The following is a 12,950-nucleotide window of genomic DNA, read 5'->3' as shown; positions in this document are numbered from 1 at the left end:
GAAGCACGCCTTGTCTCTTGAAAACAGGTATAAAATTACGTACAGAAATGCGCATATAATTTATATGCGGACTCACGGCCGCACAGGAAAACATATGCGAATAGTAGGCTGATTTGTACGTCACGTGCATAACATTCCTATGCGGAAGAACGTCCGCATAGGAAACAATATGAGGACGTAAAATACATGAAAAATCAGGCGCGCGCATAAAATTCTTATGCAGCCATGCTTAACTGAAAAACTTATGCGGACCGGGCACGTGGCCCCCATCGGGCGCACAAAACTCTCATGCACCTAGTATGTCCACATAGAAAAAAATGCAGACAACTGGTACCTAAAAACAGTGGGCCGCATAATACTCTTATGCAGAAAAAAAAAAAAAAAAAACCCGCATAGAAAAGATAATATGCGAACTCTTGAAACCTCCGGCCCACGTGTGCATAAAAGTTATATGCGGATTTTCATCCGCACAAGACAAATGTGCGGACATTGGGCATACGTTATACGCCGGTGCATAAAACTTCTATGCGGAAGAATGTCCGCACAGGAAAAAATATGAAGACATCAGGCCCTCGAAAAATCAGTTGCCCGCATAAAATTCTTATGCTCACTTACATCTACATAAAAAAGTACCCGGCCACCGGGCACCTAGAAACAATGAGCGCATAAAATGCTTATGCGTGAATTTGAACGTCCGCATAGAAAAAATATGCTAATGCCAGGCACTTGAAACCCGTTGGGCGTATGAAATTCTTATGCGAAATTTTTCTCATGCATATAAAAAATATACGGACACCTGGCACCTGGGATCCCTTCGTGCATAAAATTCTTAGGCGGAACATGTTCTCATGGGAATATAATATGCGGACACTTGAAATCCCAAAGCCTTTGGTCGCATAAAATTTCTATGCAGAAGAAGATCTGCACGGTAAGATAATATGGGGACATTCGGATATGAGGCCCGAAGAGCTCTTTCCCCGGTTCCAGCGCAGCACCTCCGCCCACCCCGCCACCATCCTAAAGTCGGGCAGGCACTGCCGACGATCTCCGTGCCGGAGAGCTCCCCCGTACGCTTCCGCCACCGCGAGTTCCTCGTGTCCGCCTTCTCGGCAATCCTAACGGACGGTTCCCCCGATCTCCTCCTCCGGTTTTCCCCAACCCCTACTACTGAGCCCCCCCCCCCCCTCTGTCTAGGTCGCCGGCGACCCCAACTAAAGTTCTTCCTTGCCTCCACATTCTTCTGCTTGCCTCTTCCCTCTCCCTTGCGGACCCCAATTTCAAGCGTTATACCATCCCAACTTCTCCGACTCCGATGCCATAGGCATCTTCTTCCTCCCCACCGTCCGGGTGGCCTCTCAACACATCAAACGGTGCAAAAGGTGGATTGGGGCGTCTGATAGGGTGGCGACGCACGGCGTCGCCTTCGGTGACGGCAGCCTGGGCGGTGGAGAGGAAGGGTGGGGACTCCCTCAAACGAAGCGTCCATTAGCTTCCTTCTGCCTGCATCGTAAAAAGTTTCGTGGTCGTAGGAAGAGTTCGGATCCTCTGTTCAAGCTTCAAGAAAACAGTTACGTATAAGACAAACAAATTTCCTTTAACTTTAATAATAAGCTCTATGCTAGGTTTAATTCTTAGCCATGAAGTTTGATTCTTGTGACTCGGGAAAAGACTGAATTAAGGCTTAAATTTGGATCGAATGATGCTATCATAATTTTATGTTGGATGGGCACTATGTTTACTTCTTCTTATTATTATCAATAATTTTTCAAAAAATAGAGATCTAGCTTCATTCAGTTGACGACTTATTTTCTTGCAACCTTCCGTATCTCATTGGTTGTGTCAAGAAACATCATGCTATTGCAAAAAGATGGATTATTACTATCCAAAAGCTGAATTATTTCGGGAGAATTCTCTTGATTTTACTCTGTGAATCCATTAATATTTGGAGGAAGACGGTCCTTGATGGCTTAATGAAACACTTCTGCTTTCCTTTAGCAGTTAGGAAGATTTTCAGTTATCTTGCCCATTGAAGATGTTTAGCTTACTTAATTTGAGTAATGTAGTTTTAGTTTAGTTGCATCATTCATCGGAAAGTTGGGACTCTTTAGCCTAACACTCTATGTGATTCTTAAAAACAAGATCATTTATCCCAAAACTTGCATTAGGGATAAATTTCTAGTATCTGGATCAAACAAAAAGGGCATAAACCATTCTTTGTAGCTTCAATATGCAGCATGGTCAGCCTACAGTAACAAGATTTGAATTGTTTCTTTTGTTTTGGTTTAACATTTTCTGCTTTATTTGGTCAGCGGGGAGAAGGTGGTGGCAGCGCAGGAGAAGAGGAAGGTGGACTTGAGGAAGCCATGGGATTGGAGGAGGGAGTGGAGGACATGAGGGCTGACAAGGGTGGCATCATGGAAGACAGTGCCAACTATGGTTGCGGAAGACTGCTTTCTTTGTTTGCTGTTGCTTTTACTCTTTTATGCATTTGTTTGCTAGATACCGACAAGAAACTTATCAATTTATGATCTACTATTTTTTTCTACTATTTAATTAACTTCTGCAGCTAGTTGCTAATATATCATGGAGGTAGAGCTTCTTGCAGCGTTTCGCGTACTAATTTATTTATTTCGCTATTTCTTTTTTTATGGCTTAGATTTTTTTTCTTTTCTTTTAAACAGAAAGCAGTTTAATGCGTCATCTAGTTGCAGCTTTGACTGACGTTTGCCTATTTATCCTTCTTTAATCAGTAATGGAGTACTATACTGTTTTTAGATAAAATATCATGATTTGCTGGTTTCTTTTCATTTGGGCCTTTACTATATGACATTTTTTTCCTTCAAACTATAGAGGTCTTGATTGATTAACATTGACTGTCCATGTGGAAGTTGAGTTTGTTGAAAATTTAAGTATACAACCAAATTTATTTGTTGCAACCTGGATATTTTTTCTCCTGTTTTGCAGGAACCAATTAAGAATGGCTTTGTGATTTTTCAGGAGGCAAAAGTATATCAGCCCTGCAAAGAAATACAATTATTGCAACTAATTAACCAGACTCTGAGCTATGCTAGAGTGCTGGAGTGAATTGTCCAATGCTGTTCTTTTTATAGATTTCCAGCAAGCAGACCATGCATGGTTTTTCATTCAATGAGTTAAACTACTACCAACTTGAAACAGCATCTTTATGCAATCACTTCATTGTGATACCATTGACACCACTCCATAATAATGCTTCATCTAGCACTTCGAATCATGATAACTGATATTGTCTTTGGCACATCCACCACTATTGATTCATTTCCTGGTTCGTATCAAGTTTGTTGTCCAAGTCACATATTATGCCCAGGTTTTCTGCTTTGCCTTTTAGCTACTGTCTGGTCGCCAGTTTTATAAAAGTTGTTTTCAGAAAACTAGACTTTTGTAAAGACATGATTTTAACAAAAATGGGAGAACCTGTGTGAGAAAAACATGGAACCCCAGGTCTCTTGTAAAACCTATTTTTGTGGATTTGTGGAATACCTGGAATATCTATAACTGTTGAAAAATCTTTCCCAAACAGCAACTTCATAAGATTCTGCAGACATGGATCTTAGAAAAAATATATTTTTACTAAACCTGCATAACCAAACAGTACCTTAAGGTTGTTGATAAAATTACTACTGATCAGTGTGATCGCTTACCAGCTTCTCAAACACTGCGAGTCAGTTGTAGGAGTTACCTACAGAGATGAGCCATCAACTGTCATCATTGTAAATTCAGCTGGAATCAAATGTCCAAGATTATTAAAAGCTTTTTTCAAATCTTGGTATTTAATCCATGTAGCTAGAGTTTTGAATTGGAGATATAGATTATGTATTGATGAACAAATAATTTTCTATTTATACATCAATGAACACATTTTATATTGTAGTTAATGTTTAACAATGTCAGTAACTTTGCATCACCACATTGTACCAAATAATTGTTTAATTAGTTTATATATAAGTGTAGATCTCTTAAAAGCTGTAATTACAATGGAAGTTTTTTGAGGAAAGAAAACTTCATCCTGAATCTTAAGAAAATTAGTTTGGTGGCTTTAGTTCCTGCTATTAACTAGAGTAAAGTTTATGCATAAACCATATCATCAGTTATAGAATCAAAAATTTACACTATGAATCTTTGTTCTGCTATTCATCTCAATTTTCTTAATCTTCTCAATATCATTTTTGTGTTTTTGCAGCTAACTTCAATTGAGACTTATGCTTTTCCTTTAATCAGATCTTATAGTTCAAAGTCTGCTGACTTGGCTTGGATCTGTCTTTTGATTTGTTATCTATCAACTATTCAAATTCTAACACTTTGCATTTATTCCAGTTAGTATATTACTAAAAATTGGTTTTATGCAGTAATCATACATTTTCCAGTGCTAACAAGGATATGCTTGTTCATTATATTTGTTTATAACAAGGATACATTTTCCATTTCATCATCTACTAAAGGCATATGGAACTGTATTTTCTGGTTTTCACTCTCCAATTGTGTTGAAGTCTTTTATATGAACATTGAGTGTTGGTTCTTGTTCGAATGCTCCTGAGAATTTCATATCTAACTTCTTTGACTTGTGCAAATGGCATTGTTGCCAATGTTGTAAGCTTGATGATATAATAAGAAAAACTTTACTATTTGTCATTAACCATTATCACTTTAATAGATAATCAAATTCTACAACTTTCCATGCAAAAAATTAAGTATTACAAGATGATAATAAAAGAGATGGAAGATATATTTCTTATTGTAATAATTCAGGACCTTTCCAAAAAGACTAGCTAGAATGTATTATTTAAGTTCGTTAGCTCTATATAAATATCTAAAGTCTATCTAGTGCATAGCTGATATAAGATAAAATATATGCTTGTATGAATCTTCACATGCTCCCCTCATTTTAAGGATATCTTATGGTATAGCTTTTTTCTTTTCATGAATAAATTTTTTTTTCATCATGCTCATGAGATGACATTTTTAATCATGTTTGAGATTCTACACGATACTTTGAGCTTCAAATTGATGGTTAAGTTTGATAAAAGAAATTTGAAATTCCTTTGCAGTCGGTCCTAATCACCTGGACAATTGTGAATTGCCCAAAGCAGAGCAATACAGAAATGTTGGATACAAACTCCAAGTTTGTTTAAAATATATACCTTCAAAACAAAATTATTTTCCATTCCTAATAATTCCAGCCAATGTTATCTTGGGCCTTGCACTCCTCCTTTTTGATCCTCAACAGATATCTGAGATCCTCGTTCTGATGGAGTCTCTTCAAATATTTATGACACAATATTTTAGATGTTCTGTTAGCAAATTAAATTTCTCTCTCTCTATCCATTATTGCAGTAGTTCTCCATGTAGTGAGAAAAGGTTCCCAAACCCACTTCCTCTTTAACATGAAGTCAATTTTGGTAATTAGTTGTTCTGCAGGAGATGAAGAAAGGCTGGAAATTCCAGCTTTACCCTTATAAAATGTAGCCACCCTACCACACTAAGTTGCGAGAAAGGTGTGAAATGTACAAAGTATTAGCTGGTATTGCTAGAGTTTAGATAATGAAAATATATTTATTATTATTATATCTATTACGGTCAATCTCCTGTTACGTCCGTTGTCGGAGAAGAGTATTCGTAAAAGAAATTTTTACTGATTGAAATTGTGTCCGACGGAGACTCTCCGATGCTTAAGTCAGTGGAGAGTGATGAACAGCAGATAAGAATTTTGAAATGATAGAGTCTCAACTCAGAATTGCTTTACCAATGTTGTTCATTTACCTTCTTTTTATAAATGATTCAGATATAATCATCGAGCATGTGGTCCTGTTTTTTATGGCATTAAATTATCAGACCATAATCATGGAGTTAATGGGCTGTTTATGCCCACTAATGATCGTGATCCATAGTTGATAACCGTTTATAACGGTTAGATATGTAGGTTTCGCACATTCTGGCCTTATGTGATCGTGAAAAGATAAACCGACTATATGTCGATAGGTCCGAATGAGTATCGATCGGTAACTCTAATATGTCGATGGTCATCAGTCGGATATTAACTAAGTCATCGTAGTTGTCCATTGATGGTTGAGAACAGCGGACTATCGGTCGGTTAGCGGATTGTGAGTCGGCATACTGTGTTTATAAGATCGATGTAGAGTTGGAGTCGAGGGTTGGTTGAATTATCCCAACAATTGTCCCCTACTTCCAAGTCCAAGATGGTTTGATGTGTATATTATCATGTGATCTGTCATGTTGGATGAAGGGAGTTATCACATACTGCCTCGAGCCCCGACTCAGCTGTTGATATTAATGATTGTTTGGAATACGAGAGATCTCCAGCTATTTTGCTGTTTCGATCATTATTGGGCTGTCATTTTGGAAAGATACTTTGGCATCCAGAAAATTTGGACAATTTGATTCTGACTAGTAGATCTTGACCACATGTCCAAACATTATTGGCTCTGAGTTATTCACGCAGATAACAGTGAAGTGACACGATCTAGGAGCAGGTGCGTCGAACTGTCCGATCAATGATCGGTCTTGATGTCGCCATATGTCGACATCTGAGGAGATCTGGATTTGATCGATTTCATCTAGACCGTTGAGGGGTCTTATATATATACAGTCGCTTTCATTCAGATTTTATTTTGTAATTGTCATCATCCTCTGCAATAGAAGGTTCTGTTGGAAAGTTGCCCTAGCACTAGGAGCTTCGAGTTCTGTTTCTTGCATCACTTTTAATTTCAGGTTGAGTTCTCCTTTTCTTCTTCTAGGGTTTCTCTTCTTAGGATTTTCTTTTTCTAGTTCTCCATTTTTCATAGCTAGTAGAAAAACTTCTTCTTCTCGGGATAGTCAGTCGGAAAATTCGACCAATGACTCTCCTTTGAGTTCGAAAATGGAAGCTTCTTCTTTATCCGAATCCAATATTGAACGGCTCGAAGAACAGTACTATATCCCAGAGCAGTATCAGCTTTCCGCTCCTGATTCGAACGGTCGGATGAATTCTTCTCCTCCAGACCATATCGTAATTTATGTCGAAGATCTTCGGGTCGGTCTTCGATTTTCGATTTCAGAGTTCGTCCAGAATCTTCTTGATTATTATGGCCTCTATCCTGCTCAGTTGGTCCCGAATTCTATCCGACTGATCATCAGCTTTGCTCTGTTGTGTCAGCTTATACCGATTGTTCATCGTCCTTTCCTTTTTCGATCTTTCTTTGTCCTTCGTCCTCATCTGAAGGTCAAGAGTTGGTGGTTCTTCAACTCGAGGAAAGGCTTTTCTTTTATCATCGATCTTTCATTGTCTATTCATGGATGGAAAAACTAATTTTTTCGTCTCTTTTTTTCTCCTTGGGGCTTTCTTTCGTGCTGGGGTGATCCAAGGACTGGCCCCAATGAGAACAGTCGGATGGAAGTCGATGATCGAAAAGATTTTCTCCGACTGAAAGACATGACAGTTCCACCGCAACGAGAGTTGATGACCGAATAAGCTCTCTACGATATCGAACTTAGTTCGGTTATTTTTTAGGTATAACATAGTCGGTTACTTTATTTTTCTTATCTGTTTCTGAATTTTATACTGATCTCTTTGTTTTGATTGTAGCTATACAGTCAAGAGCACGAGTGTCGGTTACTGATATCCACTCGCACGCTGTCAAGAAGAAGGTAGCAGCTGAAGCTGGATCTTTCCGACCATCGAAGAAGGATCGAGTCACTACTCCATCGGTACTGACGAGGGAATCTGACATTCCATCGGAGATGGTTTGCTAACCAGTCTTGGCATTGTCGGCCCCGACAATGCTTCTTAAGGCATTGTCTGTTGAAGATGGGATGGCAGGACAGGACGGAGCTGCAATAGTATGATCGACGGCTCCATTAGCAGAGGTTCGGACCAGGGTGGGAGTCGTGACCGAACCCGAGCAGTCTGTGGCTGCACCAGTCGTTCCTCCAGCGAAATGTTCTTGGGCGTAGTCGAGCTCCGACTTCCTAGCATTCTCAAGTACGGGACTGCCGATCGGAGATCGGAGGAAGGCGCCAGCGATTTCAGCCGATGACAGGTCATCTGCAGGCCTTCCACTCTTTTCGACATTCGAATTTTCAAGGGTGAGTTAGCCTTGGCCAATCTGACGTTGGCCAAATGGCTTATCGAAGCTGCTCTTATTTCGATTGATCGAGAGAATAGGAAGAACTGGACTGTCGCTGAAATATTTTTTTCTTTTTACCCGATAATACTCGGGATAAATTTTTTGATATTTTTTTTATCAAAATTAATTTATCTTCTACTTTCAGTGGGCACATGACATGCATGATCTAGAGAGCGGTTATCGAAAGATTGTTGACTTTCATCGATCATGGATGGATAAGGTGGTGGCCGTCATCGTTAAAAAGAATACTGCCGTCGAACAACTCCAGGCAGCAACTGAATGAGAGAAGGAACTTCAAGAGCAGATCTTTCGAATGACGGTCGATCTACAATCCTCCAGAGCCGAACTTGAGTCGGCTCGTCAGAACATCTCATCCCTTGAGTTTTGGATTAGGAGTAAGAAGTACTATATCCATCAGCTCCGACAAGAGAGGGATGGCTGCATTGAAGAACTTGAAGCGGAGCGTGGAAGGCATCGGGTCACTCTAGAAAGGCTGGTATTGATCAATGCTGAGTTGGCCTTCACGAGAGCTGAAGTAGAGTCGGCGAGGAAAGTTCTGAGCCAAGCTGTCGAGAACTTTAGGAATTTGGAAGAATTCAAAGAAGAAATCTTTGAAGGTGGGTTTGCTTCATATTATGTCGGGTACGAGGACGGTCGAGATGCGATCGAAAAATTGTATCCAAACTTAAACTTGAGTAGCATCATTCCTCCTACCTTGGGAGATGAAGCTGCTAAAGAAGGAGCTGTGCCGATCGAAGATGACGCATCAACTGCACTAGAAGTTGTTTCAGTCGCCGATGCTGCACCGGAGTAAGGAGATGAAGACAACGACTAGTGATCGGTGTAGCATTTTTATTTTTCTTTTTGTAATTGAAAAAATTTTGTAATCGAATTTTAGTCTAATTTTTATAACTTTTCTTTCTATGAATGAAAGAATTTTTCCAAATACAAACTCTTTCTTCCTTTCTGTGTACCTGCAATATCGTAGAATCGTAGTTTGACTATCGAATATCGATCGGTGAATCAATCGTTCAGTAGTAATTGTAGAATTATTCGTTAGTTGAATATCAATTGACATACTTTACCTTTTACGTATTAGGATAAACGGTGATAAGTCGAATATCTTTTGACTGATCGTAGTCAAGTCAATATGTCTAGTTATTTGATAAACGATGGCAAGTCGAATATCCTTCGATTGACTGTAGTCAAGTCGGTATAGTTCTAATTCAATCTGGATCGTATTGGCATAGTATTTTGCTTAGTTAAAATTAAGTCGGCATAAATAGTCATTCAATTTGAGTCAGCTTTTACAATGAAAAGTTGAGATATAGTCGGTACCAAGATACAGTCAGTATATCGGCTTTTACAGTGAAAACTGAGATATAATCGATATGTCGGTTTTTATAGTGAAAAATTGAAATATAGTCGATAGGAATTGATCGTCCATTTATCATTCTAATGTCACTTTGTAGTTGGTCAAAAATTTTGTGATTATGAAATTCAATATTTCATTCTGAGCACTGTACATATGAACAATTTTATTGATAATACATTTTTAAGTTGTCAACATTCCACATTCGAGGAATAGCTATTCCCTCAAGAGTTTTCAGTCGATATGTGCTCGGTCTAAGTATCTCGATTATTCTGTAGGATCCTTCCCAATTTGGAGATAATTTTTTCTGATCCAGAGATTTTGAAATTTCTGCTTTTCTTAGGATCGAATCTCCTAGATGGAAGACCTTCGGCTTAACTTTTGTATTATAATACCGGACTATTCTTTATCGATATACTACCATTCAAACTTGAACTTACTGTCGGATTTTTGGAAGTAAATCTAGATCAGCTCTCCGATATTTTGAATTGGTCGGCTCACTGTATTGTTCCATCTTTGCTGATAGTAATGCGATCTCAAGTGGGATCATTGCTTCTGTTCCATAGGCCAGATTGAATGGCGATTCTCTTGTTGGTATGCAAGGAGTTGTTCAATATGTCTATAAGATCAGATATAGTTCTTCACCCAGAGGCCTTTAGCTTCATTCAGTCTGGTTTTGAGTCCATGCAGGATTGTTTAGTTTGTCACTTCCATTTTACCATTGAATTGTGGATCGTCGACTGATATGAGTTTGTGCATAATATAAAATTTTATACAAAATTTTTTGAAGTTTTGATTATCGAATTGTCGACCATTGTCAGTGATAATAGTATGTGGTAGATCGAATCTGCATATGATTGACTTCTGAATGAAGTCTTTCATCTTACTTTCAGTGGTCTGTGTCAGATGTTCAGCTTTTATCCATTTGATGAAGTAATCAACGGCAACCACTATAAATTTTTTCTGACCCGATGTCGGAGGAAAATGATTAAGTATGTCAATTCTCCACTGTGTGAAGGGTCATGGTGCAATAATTGGTGTCAACTAATTGACCGGTTGGTATTGTATATTTACATATTTCTGACATAGTTCATACCTTCGGACAAGTTTAGCTGTATCTTTCTTCATGGTGGGCCAATAATATTCTTGTCGTAAGACTTTATAAGCCAGAAATTTGTCTCCCAAGTGATTTTCACAAATCTCTTCGTGAACTTCTCAAAGTACATAGTCGGCATCTGTAGGTCTTAAACACTTCAGTAAGGAAAAAGAAAACGACCTTTTATAAAGTTGGTCATTCATCAAAATTATTGTGAGGCCGTCCATTTGAGTCATTTGGCTTTTGAAAGGTCTGTTGGTAGAGTTCCATCAATCAAGTATTGGATGATTGGATCCATCTAGCTTGGCTCATCATTGACTTGCAGCACTTCTTCGACTTTATCAATATTTGGTTGTTCAAGACATTCGACAAATGTTCGACCCAGCGAGTTAAATAAAGTGGTTGCGAGTCGAGAAAGTGCATCGGCTCAAGCATTTTCTGTCCTTGAGATGTGAAAGATCACAAAATATTTTAGGATTGATATTAGATCTTTCATCTTCTGAAGATACTTCATCATAAGGGGGTCTCGGGCTTCAAACTCATCTTTAACCTGTTCGGTAATCAATTGTGAGTTGATAAAGACCTTTAGATTGTCGATATCAAGCTCTTTGGCAATCTTCAAACCGGCTAGGAGAGCTTCATATTCGGTTTGGTTATTTGAAGGTTTAAAATTGAATCGAAGGGCGTACTCGGTTACCATCCCTTCGAAATTAATAAGGATGAGATCGGCTCCACTACCCTATGTGTTGGATGCTCCGTTAATATGTAACATCCACGTCGATATTGATTTAGGCTTGAAAGTTTTAACTGATTTTATTTTGTCATTCGATTTATCCTCAGGATTATTGTCAGGTATAGTACACTCGACGATGAAGTCGGCTAACACTTGTGCCTTCATCGATGGACGTGGACGATATTGGATGTCAAACTTACTAAGTTTTATTGTCCACTTTATCATTCAACCTAAAGTATCAGGTCGGTACAAAATCACCTTCAACGGTTGGCCTGTTAAGACGACAATGAGATGTGCTTGGAAGTATGGGTGAAGTCATTGCAATGATATGATTAGAGCATAGACCATCTTCTCCGTCTTTGAATATCTTATTTTGGCATTGTGAAGCATCTTGTTGGTGTAGTAAATAGATCGTTGAATTCGATTTTCATCCTTTTGAATGAGTACCGAACTAACTGCTTCTGTTGAAGTTGTCAAATAGAGATATAAAATTTCTCTAATTTTTGATTTTGTAAGTAGCAGTGGAGATGTTAGATATTGTTTTAGATCTTCGAAGGACTGTCGGCACTCATCTGATCATGTGAAGTCTTTTGCTTGTCTTAAGATTTTGAAGAAAGACAAGCATTTTTCTGTCGATCTTGAGATGGATCGACTGAGTACGGCGATCCTTCTATTGAGCTATTATATCTCTTTCTTCGAGCTTGGATGCTTTATGTTGACGATAGCCTTTATTTTTTTAGGATTGGCTTCGATTCTTCGTTGTGACACAAAAAATTCAAAAAAATTTTCAGAAGTCACTCCGATTGCACACTTGGTTGGATTTAATTTTATCTGATATCGTCGAAGTGTGCTGAAGACTTCTTTCAAATTTCGAACATGATCAGAAGTTTGAGGACATTTTACTAGCATATCATTCACATAGACTTCTATATTTTGTCCGATTTGTACCTTGAATATTTTGTTGACTAGTCGTTGATAAGTAGTTCCAATATTTTTTAAACCGAATGGCATTACTTTGTAACAGTAGATGCCTTTGTCAATTACGAAGGCTGTGTGCTCCTCGTCTTCAGGTGCCATCCGAATCTGATTATAGCCTACAAAGGTGTCCATGAAGTTTAAGAGTTGGTATCCTGAAGTTGAATCAACTAATTGGTCGATCTTCAGCAAAGAAAACTATCCTTCAGACAGGCTTCATTTAGATTTGTATAGTCGATGCAGATTCTCCATTCTCTATTTTCTATTGGTTTTTCTCACCATCACTATATTGACGAGCCAATCAGGATAATTTGCTTCTTTGATGAAGCCCGCTGTAAAGAGCTTGTCGACTTCTTCATCAATGATCTTCTGCCTTTCAGAAGCAAATGATCTTTTTTTGTCTCATCGATCTAACCTTTGGATCAATGTTTAGCTGATGGATTATTATCCTCGGAGGAATGCCTCGTATGTCAGTAGTCGATCAAGCAAAAATATCGACATTTGCTCTTAGTAGATTTATTAGTTGTTGTTGCTCTGGATCAGGCAACTGCGATCCAATTTAGACCGTCTTCTCACGATCTTCTTCTTTTAGTTGGATGGAAACCAAGTGCTTGG

At 38.5% G+C, this 12,950-nt stretch overlaps 1 long non-coding RNA gene across 1 annotated transcript; it reads left to right on the top strand.

Moving 5' to 3' along the window:
* Positions 1 to 969: 969 nt before the first annotated feature.
* LOC140856558 (uncharacterized) lies at positions 970 to 2,604 on the top strand. The gene is made up of 2 exons (XR_012139894.1): positions 970 to 1,567; positions 2,310 to 2,604. It is a non-coding gene; the product is annotated as an uncharacterized lncRNA (long non-coding RNA).
* Positions 2,605 to 12,950: the final 10,346 nt, after the last annotated feature.

The sequence above is a fragment of the Elaeis guineensis genome, chromosome 3, assembly GCF_000442705.2.
Source record: "Elaeis guineensis isolate ETL-2024a chromosome 3, EG11, whole genome shotgun sequence".
In the NCBI taxonomy this organism is placed as follows: domain Eukaryota; kingdom Viridiplantae; phylum Streptophyta; class Magnoliopsida; order Arecales; family Arecaceae; genus Elaeis; species Elaeis guineensis.
The sequence above is the reverse complement of the archived record's forward strand: the minus strand, read 5'-3'. Positions and strand labels throughout refer to the sequence as shown.